At 44.5% G+C, this 11,437-nt stretch overlaps 1 protein-coding gene across 1 annotated transcript in view; it reads right to left on the reverse strand.

The window, feature by feature from the left end:
- Window positions 1-10,815, reverse strand: part of palm1b (paralemmin 1b) — a 26,492-nt gene extending 15,677 nt beyond the window's left edge. Inside the window, exon 1 of the mRNA XM_080783921.1 lies at window positions 10,231-10,815. The gene's annotated coding sequence lies outside the window, so the exon portion shown is untranslated. The remainder of the gene's footprint in view (window positions 1-10,230) is intronic.
- Window positions 10,816-11,437: the final 622 nt, after the last annotated feature.

The raw sequence follows: 11,437 nt of genomic DNA on the forward strand, positions 1-11,437 counted from the left end.
ACACACACACACACACACACACACACCACTGCCATCGCACCAAAGCCACATCAGCATCACATGGAGACCCTTTGGAGAAATCTAAACCACAATCATCTGATCCCCCCCTTCTTCTCACTCCTCCTTCTTTGCTCCTCCAGCAACATAACAAACAATATGTACCCTAGATCTAGTGCTATAGTGAGTGTAGTCTGTCTGTGTCCAAATACATTAGTCACTGTCTGCACACTGATAAAGAACATACACAAGGTGCCCACCGATTGCATACACTAATAATGCCATCTTTTGCCAAATGACCCTGCAGGAATAGGTTAAAATGTCCACGTGCACACACAGTCACACACACGCGCATGCGCCCGCGCACACACACACACACACACACACACACACACACACACACACACACACACACACACAGAGATATCTGGTTAAAAACAAGAAATGATTACATAGTGATATTTGTCAGGTGAAAGAAGCACTGTCTCCGTTGTGTTCCGTTGTGTCGCTGCGGTTGTACAGCTTGCTCGCTGGCTGCGGTGCAGAAATCAGCCCTTTCGGTGCGTGTGGCATAGCTTAGGAGGCAGGCAATCATACTACACTCCCATTGGCTTAGGCAGCGTGTGTGGCAGCCAATCAGGCTAGGCCGTCAGTATGACTAGGGTGTCGATCTTGTCGTCTACATTTCATGAGCTTTCATTAGGTTTCACCTGCAATGTCTCCAGATGTGTTCTGTCTCTCCACGCTCTATGCTCAGCTTCTCTTGTCTTTTTATTAACAATTATTTTTAATTATTAACAAAAATCTAATCTGAAAAGTCTAGCTGATTATACTGTTGGTAAATGTAGCTATTTGGCGAGTGTGTGTGTGTGTGTGTGTGTGTGTGTGTGTTTGTTTGGTGTGTTACATTTAGAATGAAGGAAGACAGGAGGGCAGACAGACAGTCCTAGAATGGAAAGTTGAGACAAGTTGGAACAGACCATCAAACTGACCAACAGTGAGACATTTACTGTAAAAGTCAAACTGTCCTGAGAGTATATGTAGTCACATGGATGGACAGACACAGTAGTGACAAAAGGGACAGCTAAACAAACAGGCAAAAGGTGGACAGTCAGTCCGATACAGAGGCAGAGAGGCAGTTTTTGACTTACAGAGATTCAACAAGGTAGGCAGGCAGACAAACAATGCCAAAAATAACAGATTTTCGACTCCTTGAAAACAAAGTCTTTCACCTGGGGAAGTACCTTACATCCTGCGTCACCAGTGTTTGCCTGATGTGCATTCTTGTTGGCTCACAATGGCTCGTCTTGTCACTTTTTTGTGAAGCTAACAAAACTGGAAAGTTGTTTAATAACTACGGCTTCGCAATATGGACATAATCATATATTTAAAAAATCTTGACCTCAATATCGGTATTGTGGTGACATTGGAGGGGCTAGCACCCCTCAAAAAACATTTGCCAGATTGTGTGAAGATTGTTTCAGACTGATAATTGGAATAAAATGTAATCAATTGTTAATTTAAAAATTACACTGGTGTGAAGTGAGAGGCGCTCTTATCATCATACATCATCATACATCACATTCCGTGCACAGCCAATCAAAGGCAAGGCTGGGCATAGAGCCCCTCAAAAGCCACTTTTATCATGATGATCATGCATGATGATGAAGTCACCTTCAAGTAGACTTGGCTGCCACATGACTGATTTGCAGACTTTTAGTGGAGCCTGCTGGTTTTTGGGGGAGAATGAATAAGACAAACATTAAAAGTCCATAGACTTGGCTTCCTTGTGACGTCATGTCAGACGTTGGAGGGGCTTGCGCCCCTCATAAATCAAGTTTTGATTTGTGTAATGCGACCGAAGTTCGCAGTTATCAACTATGGAATAGCATGCATTTCCCGTCAGTGTGTGGTGTTGGTTGGTTGGTTGGTTGGTCGTGGTGAGAAAGCACGTGACATCCATCACGTGACATCATCAGGATGGAGCATGTGACATCCATCACGTGACATCATCAGGATGGAGCACGTGACATCCATCACGTGACATCATCAGGATGGAGCATGTGACATCACGTGACATCATCAGGATGGAGCATGTGACATCACGTGACATCATCAGGATGGAGCACGTGACATCATCAGGATGGAGCACGTGACATCACGTGACATCATCAGGATGGAGCATGTGACATCACGTGACATCATCAGGATGGAGCATGTGACATCACGTGACATCATCAGGATGGAGCATGTGACATCACGTGACATCATCAGGATGGAGCATGTGACATCATGGGACATCATCAGGATGGAGCATGTGACATCACGTGACATCATCAGGATGGAGCATGTGATGTCACGTGACATCATCAGGATGGAGCATGTGACATCATGGGACATCATCAGGATGGAGCATGTGACATCACGTGACATCATCAGGATGGAGCATGTGACATCACGTGACATCATCAGGATGGAGCATGTGACATCACGTGACATCATCAGGATGGAGCATGTGACATCATCAGGGATGGAGATACCATCCCATCAATATTATTATAATAATAATAACTTTTGTGATGTGGAAATCCTGGACAGCCTATGCTCACCAGACCCTGGATCTTTGATGATAGTCTGCCAAACTTTTTATCTCCCATTTGACTTTAACGTTGTGATTGTAGCCGCTGTCTACATCCATCCGGGTCTGGGAGATAACGAGGACACAGCAATGAAGTAATTACACCAGGCTATCAGTGCACAGGAGAATTGTTACCCTGGTTGTTATTAATTATATAATTAATATTTTTTTCAAACATATTCAGAAACACCTGTTTTGTGAATCCCGTCGTGCAACAGAGTATGAAGGCTTTATAAAGTAGGCCTACAGGCTGGCAAAACAAACAGGCAGCAGACCAATCCAGAGTTGTTTTGAGGCAAGTACATTGCAAGCATTGCGAGGTCAGAGAAACTGACTAATGAGTGTCTCCCAATTCCTATTCCCTCTGGGCACACTGCTGCCATAGCATTTCCCGGAACACATTAGCTGACTGGCTAGACTCTAGCCAGTCTCTAGCCGCTAGAGCATCAGAAGGCAGGATCCTGTCTTCTAATAGCACCGTTCTTAGGCTCTTCTCACTCTGACAGTACCTTTACCCATGATGCACTCACTGCATGAACTGCAAATGCTATTGCACTGATGGCCTAAATGCTTGGCGACAAAGAAACAGGTCCTTTTCAATGGAAGCCAGCAACATGAATCTACAAAGCGATGCATGACACCTGTAGCAGGATGCGCTTACGGATACATTTGAGATACACTCTACGTTTTTCAGCGCTCCAAATGACACATGGAATCATCAAACAGTCACGTTTTTTCGTGACTGGGCTACTCAAAAATAAATAATAATCAGCCTCATGGCGGCGCTATAACAGCCCACTTCACTATTTTAGTCCAGTGTGAAACTTCTCCCATTGCAGCGCTTTTCCGAGATGGCCGTTGGATTACTGGATTACTAGCTAATCAGTAGTCACAGAAATTAGCTGCATTTGGTGTCATTTCCATTTTCAGTAGACTGTACGGACATTTGAATAGCCTGACAGCAAGGGTGAACTTAACATTTGTATTACTTAATTATTCCTGTAAATCTAATAGCTTCAATATCAACATTAATATTATCCGATAACATTACCGCTGCTATTATTGTTTTTAACTGTCTTGTGCGGTTTACTACCTTCATTGCATTCAAAGGAATTGATTGGTTCAAATTCCAACCAAGAAAACGCACTGGACAACAGTGTGAGAGGCTAGCGCAACATTAAAATTGTGTATGATCTTGACCAACACCTCAGAGGCTGGAGCCAGGTAAATGTTTACCTGTTATTCAGTGATGAAGGTTTACAGTAGCTGTAACCCCACAGAACTGCCTTACTACTCAAAGGAATGCCATTGGTATTGGCTCCAACAGTGGATGCTGTTCTGTTTAAATGCTTCTTCCTCCACAGTTCTACAGCAACTGATCAGCCCAACTGAGCATAGCAAAACAAATCAGGTGACGGCGGTATAGCAACTACAACAACACTTCTCATCTTCAGAAGAAAAAGTGCAATTGTTCTGGCAATGCAAAGGTCACACCTGATCACCTAATCTGACAGTGAAAAGTGCACCAGAAAATATGTATTTATTGGTACAGAGTTGAAGCGCAGACTCAGGGGCCTTATCCGAGTCACACTGTGTGTCTGCCTTTACAGAAGTGGTCTTTCTGTCTGTCATCTGAGGAGAATTTAGGAGCCATTATACCATAGGTGGCATCACCCCAAAAATCTGAATCAGTAAATCTAGGACACAATACAGCAGCATATTGATACAGTTTGATCCATTCATTCAGCGTGTGTGTCTGTGTTTGTTTGCCATATAATTAATTGCTGGCTCTGCTTTTCTATGTAATGAACAGAAATGCCATAACACACACACACACACACACACACACACACACACACACACACACACGCACGCACGCACGCACACACATACACACATTCTATCTCACACACGTACGCACACACACACACACACACACACACACACACACACACAGAGAGAGAGTTTGGCATAAGAATCTTTCCTCTTCAGATGGAAAGAGGACTGTGAAAATAACTGTCTATCTTGAGCCTAATAACCCAGGCCAGGCATTATAAGACGGAGAGGAGGAAACTAATCTCGTATCCCTGTCAGTCTCACAGCCGTGGAGTGGCTCTTCTCTCACCTCTCTCCTGAGTCCTCTCTGCTAGGAGAGCAGAGAGGACTCTTCCTTCCCCAGGGCCAAGATGGCACACCTCCCTGCTACTCCCCTAGGCTACCCACACCCATGGCACCTTGTAACAGAAACATTAACACCACCACACATACACTCACACGTACACATTAGCCTATGCTTTAAATGTGATCGCTTTATTTGAATCCAGTTAACAGTTGAAGAAGGACTGAAATATTGTGATGTCTTAACACGCACATACGCACGCACGCACACACGGCACACACACACACACACACACACACACACACACACACACACACAGTCCCTGATTACCACTCCCATACAGAGGGCTGGATCCCTCAGTGCTGCGAGGCCTGGCGCAATACAGACCCTGCCCAACATAAACAGCAGCACGAGGCCAATAAAAACCCAAGGAAGTCTGCTGAGGTCACATTGTTAGTGTGACAGGGGTCACAGCGTGGTCTTATAACAGCTCTGTCAGGCTTCGTACACACCTACACAACAAATGTTCGGTCCGTGTGCAATGTCTGATTGCTGTTTGATTGCTGCTCCAATTCATTTTCAATGGGAGTCACATGGTTTGACCAAACATTTTTGTTTGATGAGGGGGGAGCAATCAGCAATCAGCAATCAAACACAAATGTTTGATCAAAATGTGACTCCCATTGGAAAAGCATTATGGTGGCCCAAAAAAACGACCAAACATTGCTTGATTGGTGTTTGGTACGTGACTACGTGTGAATGAGGCCTCAGTGAGACAGCAGAGAGATGTTGAATTACTGAGGGACACCCCTGACAGGAGGTTGAATGAGAACCACATCATCATCTCCATCATTTCACTGTCAGAAGGCTAGATTATGTAATAGTGAGTTCCAAACTTCAAATAGATTAACATGTCAATTTGACTGTGTAGTCAATGTCCAGTATTTTGCATCGTTTTTGTATTTCGCTGACACTTTTGTCCAGAGAAATGTACGAATGCAGCTGTAAGTCTACAACATAAACAAGGAGCATCTCTATATCTTCAAAGTACATTTGTTCTCACTTGCCACAATTTGAATGTGATCTAACGGCAGTATTCTATTATGGAAGATCTGAATCTCCAGTAGGTCTACATCAAAATGTGGGCCATTTTAATTTGAATTATTATTGTTGTTTTATGTATTTCTTGAACCTGATAATTAAATTAGTGCTGCTGAACAGGAATTAGTCATCAGAAGGGCTCAGCTCAGGGCTGAAATTCACCTCTATGTGAAACTTTCGGCAAAAACACTAACTGCATTAGCATCGACATGATGACTAATGAACAGCATCACTTTGATGTTTACATGGAGTATATTTACACACTGAACAGTCTTCTGTGGCCTCTCTCTCTCCCCCCTCTCAATTGTCAGTCAGCAAGCTGTATGTCCGGATATAGGAAGCGGCCTATGGCCTTGCATTATTGCACCAGGCTTTCAGTGTTAACACAGGAACCATTAGGCCAATTACATACATGTAGGTAGGTACCTTCCCTTATGGCAGCCCCCCAGTTACCCACTTAGGACTCTCAGGAGGTTCAGGAATTGTTTACTCTAAGTATATGTAGGCTGTGTTTGTCCAATATCTTCCCATTACTTCTGGGATTGTTAGATCCCACTCATCCCAGAAGAGATTGCGATCGATGTCAAATATTTTTCGTCTCACTCTAGATAGAAGTGTGTTTGTGATGTGAGGTTATCCACAGGGCACAGACTGAGATGGATGGATCTCTCTTCTGCTTATCAATAGCTCTTTTGATACGATTTCTCTGCAACTAGCCTGATGATGATCATATGAGTGTGTGTGTGTGTGTGTGTGTGTGTGTGTGTGTGTGTGTGTGTGTGTGTGTGTGTGTGTGTGTGTGTGTGTGTGTGTGTGTGTGTATGTGCTCGCGTGTGTTACTTAAGAAGCATTTTGTAGTTAAATGACTCAGAGAGGTGACTGTGGCTCTCAAAATCTCTCCTTCTGTACATGTACTTTGTCTCTTAGGAGGGTTACAGAGGCACACACACACACACACACACACACACAAACCAACCATGTGTATCTTTGTCACGGGGTACAGGCTACAGAGGCGCACACAGACACTGCTGTGCTGTGTATATTTTTCCTTTCTGAGATTAAAACAGCTTAGAGACTAAAAATGGCATATTTAATCGAAGGAAAATCCGACAATCTACTGACAGTGAAGAAACAAATCCTCTTTTTATCTGGCATTATAAAGCCAGCGAAAGTCTGAAGGGGGGGGGGGGGGGGGAGTTGCGGGCGGAAAGAGCATCAAGGCAGAAGAGAAGAGTGTCTTTAAGAGGGAAAGATGGAGAGAAATAGTTACAACTGAAAGTTACTACACAGGCTGTCACCTCCCCCCACCATCGTGCCAAACAATATCAGCTTTCAGCCCAAAGCAGTAAGTGGTTAGGTAATGCACGTCATGTTTTTTTCCATGCATAGCTGCTGGCTAATCAGATTTTATAATGACTGCATTAATACATTTATGTGTCTAATGACAAGCAGGGTCAAGCAGGGACATCACCAGTTAAGCCCATCTATCCCTCTGTGCTTACTCGCCCTGGGCAGTGAGGCAAACACATGAGATACCTGCTACCAAAAACAAGCAATTACTCAGCAGAAGTGGTTCATTTCTTTTGGAGAAAAGCAGTCCATATTGCACTGAGTCAGTGCTATTAGCTGGCAGCTGCGCTGATAAGGGGGCGGGACGAAATGATGAGCTAAGTTGGTTTGTAACACGTCAAACGTAATAGTACATTTGATGTGTCATGCATGTTATTGTACTAAGTTAACCAAAAATGTTAAAGAAAAACTGTTACTGTGTTGTCAGTCACACAAGTGGCGCAACTTGACAGACAGGATTCTATGTCTACCTGACATACCATAGCATGCATGCTATGGCATGCTGTAATGTTCTGCTACACGGTAATGCCTAATGTAAGGGTATGACAGAGAATACATTAAGCATAACACTGTTAGGTACAGTCTATAGGAAGAGGCACAATACAACCACAGTCATCTTCTTTTGGCCACTCACCAGAGCAGCAGTTTGGAAATAAAAGCATTGCTCAAGGGCACGACAGGTATTGGTGAGTGCCAAAGCGTGTGAGACTAGTCATCATCACATGACACCACACACACACACACACACACACACACTCGCGGCTGTCCCCGAAGAGGAGTGCTGTCAGCTCTGCAGTGACTGTAGCTGACAGAACGCAGCAACAGAGCGGATGTAGACCATCTACTAAGGCCACGTGGTTGAGGCCCATCGCTGAGGCTGCAACTTTTACACATACCCTCAAAACAAAGGCTAAACAATTGCTAGCACACTGAATCTCACTGAGCCATACACAATTTAGTTTTGTTTGCTTTCAGAATTTACAGCTGACTACAGGTGGGGATAATGGCGTACACTACATGCACTGAAGACTACACTGAAATATTAAGTGTAAATACAGACCCTTACAGGTCCTTTTTTTATTGCGTAACTTAGTAGATGGTCTTGCCTTTCTCTGTCATGGATTGGAAACCTTGCTCATCAATACATATGTTTACATCACCTGTGGACCCACTAGAAATAAGGTTGAACTAAAGAACTAAAAACTATTTTTGGATAAAATGCTATTTTCTATTCTATCTGGCAGCAGTTCAAGAAATGCTGTCATCATGACTCTATGCCAGATAGTTCTGTAAGTCTGTAAGAATTCAACCAAGTCATCAGTGGTTCAACTTGTTTAACTCCCCCTATTAACTCAAAGTAAATCACAGCAGAACAGATACTTGCATGGATGATGTGAGTGAAGGCTCTGTTAGCAACGGAGGTCTCACACAGGCCACTTGATTAGCTACAATAACACAATTAGGCATCCAGCAGCTCCAGAGTGTTGTTGAAGAAAATATCCTTTGGGTGGTGGACTCGGTGGCTTTGATGTCTCATACCATGTCTCTGGTATGAGAAATGATGGGTGTGTTGTGTTTACGAACCACACTATTGTCATGCAATACAGTGGCCTTGTCAACAAAGATGTTGCACACAACAGCCAGCCTCACAGTTCACAGGACAGACACCCAGGAGAATGCTATAAAACAATGGATCCAGGAACAAACAAATATGGACAATTGAATGCTCATTGAATACACACACACACACACACACACACACACACACCTGCTGTGATCAAAGGTAGGAAATTAGAGCAGCAATGGGTTTGTTCGGTTTGGTCCTGTTGGTATATTTGTATATGGAACATAATCAGTTACACCTGTAGGCTACAGGAATACAACTGTCTATTCTTTCCAGGAGATGACAGATGACACATACATTGCACACTGTGTATATAGGTCCAGTTCATATTCTGAGGAATGATGCAGGGCAGGGGAACAAATGACACCACCAGTAACACTAACGCCATTGTATACTCTAGCTCGGGGTTTGAAGTGATCTATTCGCTGAAGCATTTCCAACGCCAAATACCTTGGTTAGAATAACCGATACTCTTTCAGTCAGTCCAAAGTGAAATTCCAGTCATACGTAGCCAACGTAGGTAATATGTAATGGCCTTGGCACCGTTTATTAGCTCATCATGTGCGCCATGTTGGAACAGATCCTTACATCACAATCACAACACACCATAATAACATCGCACACTATAGCACTCATCACTTTCATAGCAGAAAGCGAAGCCGCATCTCTCGACCAAGCCCAGCCGCATCTCTTCGACGGCTGGCGCCACTGTAAATCTACCGTCGGAAAAAAAGAAAAACACGGCCAGGCTGCCTCTCATCCCGAACAACAGATCGATAGTACATGATGGATCATCAAAGACACTCGCGTAAACATGTCGTTGTGTTACACCTGTCGGGCGAGACGAGGCAATAAAGGCTATTTAGAGTACAGTAGAGGCCTCCTGCAGGCATGAATTATGTTTACCTGATCGAACAATGGAAACATAGGCCTATAATTGGGCTGTATAATTTAACACACAATGAGCGGCTGACTTTGTTATTGTAAGCCAAACATGTAGGTGTTATTCTCTTGCCATCACTGATACCCTGTTAATGATGTTGCGCCCCGTGTGTTCGCAAATTAACCCAACAATGTACATCTATATACTGCGAGTGCGACTGTTTTCATTTACGGAGGAGGAATTTAATACACAAATGTTGCAGGCCTATAACTGTCAAATGCCAAACGAGAATGATTGTTGTTGTCGCCATCCATCCCAACATCATCCCAGCCCAGGCGAAGTGAGAGAGGATGCTGCTGTAGGCTCTACTGGAGGCTGGTTGCAGCACACAAATCACCGAAACCAGGTCAACGCGCACAATAACACACGGATGACCGGGCACTCCAAAGCAAGCAGAGCAGATACACCAGGCACGCAGACACACCGTAAATCAGCAGACACTGTAAACCAGGACTTACTCAGACGAAGATCCCTTCACAGGCGTCCTGTACGCAGCGCTCGCTCTCAGCGGTCACAGTTGTTTATTTCTTCGCGTCAGTTCACACTACAGTGATCCACCCACCACCCCTTCCGTCCTCTCTGGTCTGTTCTGTTGGATGGCAGTGCACCCCTGCTGCTGCTGGCCGCCGAGGTGATGCCGTTCGTTCGTTCACGCCCGTTTGGATCGTTCGTGGTGGGCAAGCTCCTGCTGCGCTCAAGCCGACAGACAAGCACGCGTCCCGGAGCGCTGCGTGCGTTATTCCCACCCGACCGAAAGGGACGAGCGGCGGTGTGTGTGAGGACGTCCTCGGCTCGGCTCGCTCTGGCGCGCACGACGATGCGAATCGATGTCCAACGCTATGCACAGAAATCCCATGCAGCGTGTAGAGGGGAGGGGAGTGGGGACGTCGTGAGCCGCTTATATTTAATGTATATAAATGGGTGTGAGAGAGTGGTATGTAAAGGGAGTGAGAGGGGAGCGGATACGCCTCCCTTATGTAGATAAAGGGTGAGATATGGGGCCTCCTTCCCAAAGTGGGGCTGCTGGGTCTGCTCCAAGTTCCAACCTTATCATATGACGTCCAAGTAACCAGGCTGTTTGCTTTTCCAACAAGCAGGCCTTCAACTCAAACAGCCCCAGAACGGTGTGTGTCCTGGCTGGAATTAGATCCAACAAAATCCTCGGGACCATTCTTCCAGTAGACCTACTACCGTCTCACTGCTCCATCTAGTGGCGTAAGGGCGTAAGAATTTCATTCTTTTCATTTCCCAAAAAAATAGACCATAGCCCTATATATTAGTAGCCCAGTTCAACAACTTCTGTGAACAGACTTCAATGTAGTAGCTTTTCATAAATTATATTTGTACTTAGGCTGTCTGCTGTCATGAAAGTTTATAGTTAGAGAAATTCAAAGTCCAGCCGTCTGATGTCCAGCCTCTCCCACCCCTCATTGGGGAACATTCTGGGAGGAAAACAGAAACGGGGCGAGTAATCTTGTTACCGCACTCCTGTCATCACACTAATCGACTTGGTTGGCTGGCTCAATCAATCAATCAATCAATCAATCAATCAATCAATTAATCAAAACTTTTTATTTACATAGCACATTTCATACAGGGGGGGGGGGGGGGGGGGGGAATTTTAAATTAAGAATGCACAAAAAAATGATATCACCTAGGTAAAGG

This window comes from Protomyctophum bolini (assembly GCF_963924005.1).
Source record: "Protomyctophum bolini genome assembly, chromosome: 15".
Classification (NCBI taxonomy): domain Eukaryota; kingdom Metazoa; phylum Chordata; class Actinopteri; order Myctophiformes; family Myctophidae; genus Protomyctophum; species Protomyctophum bolini.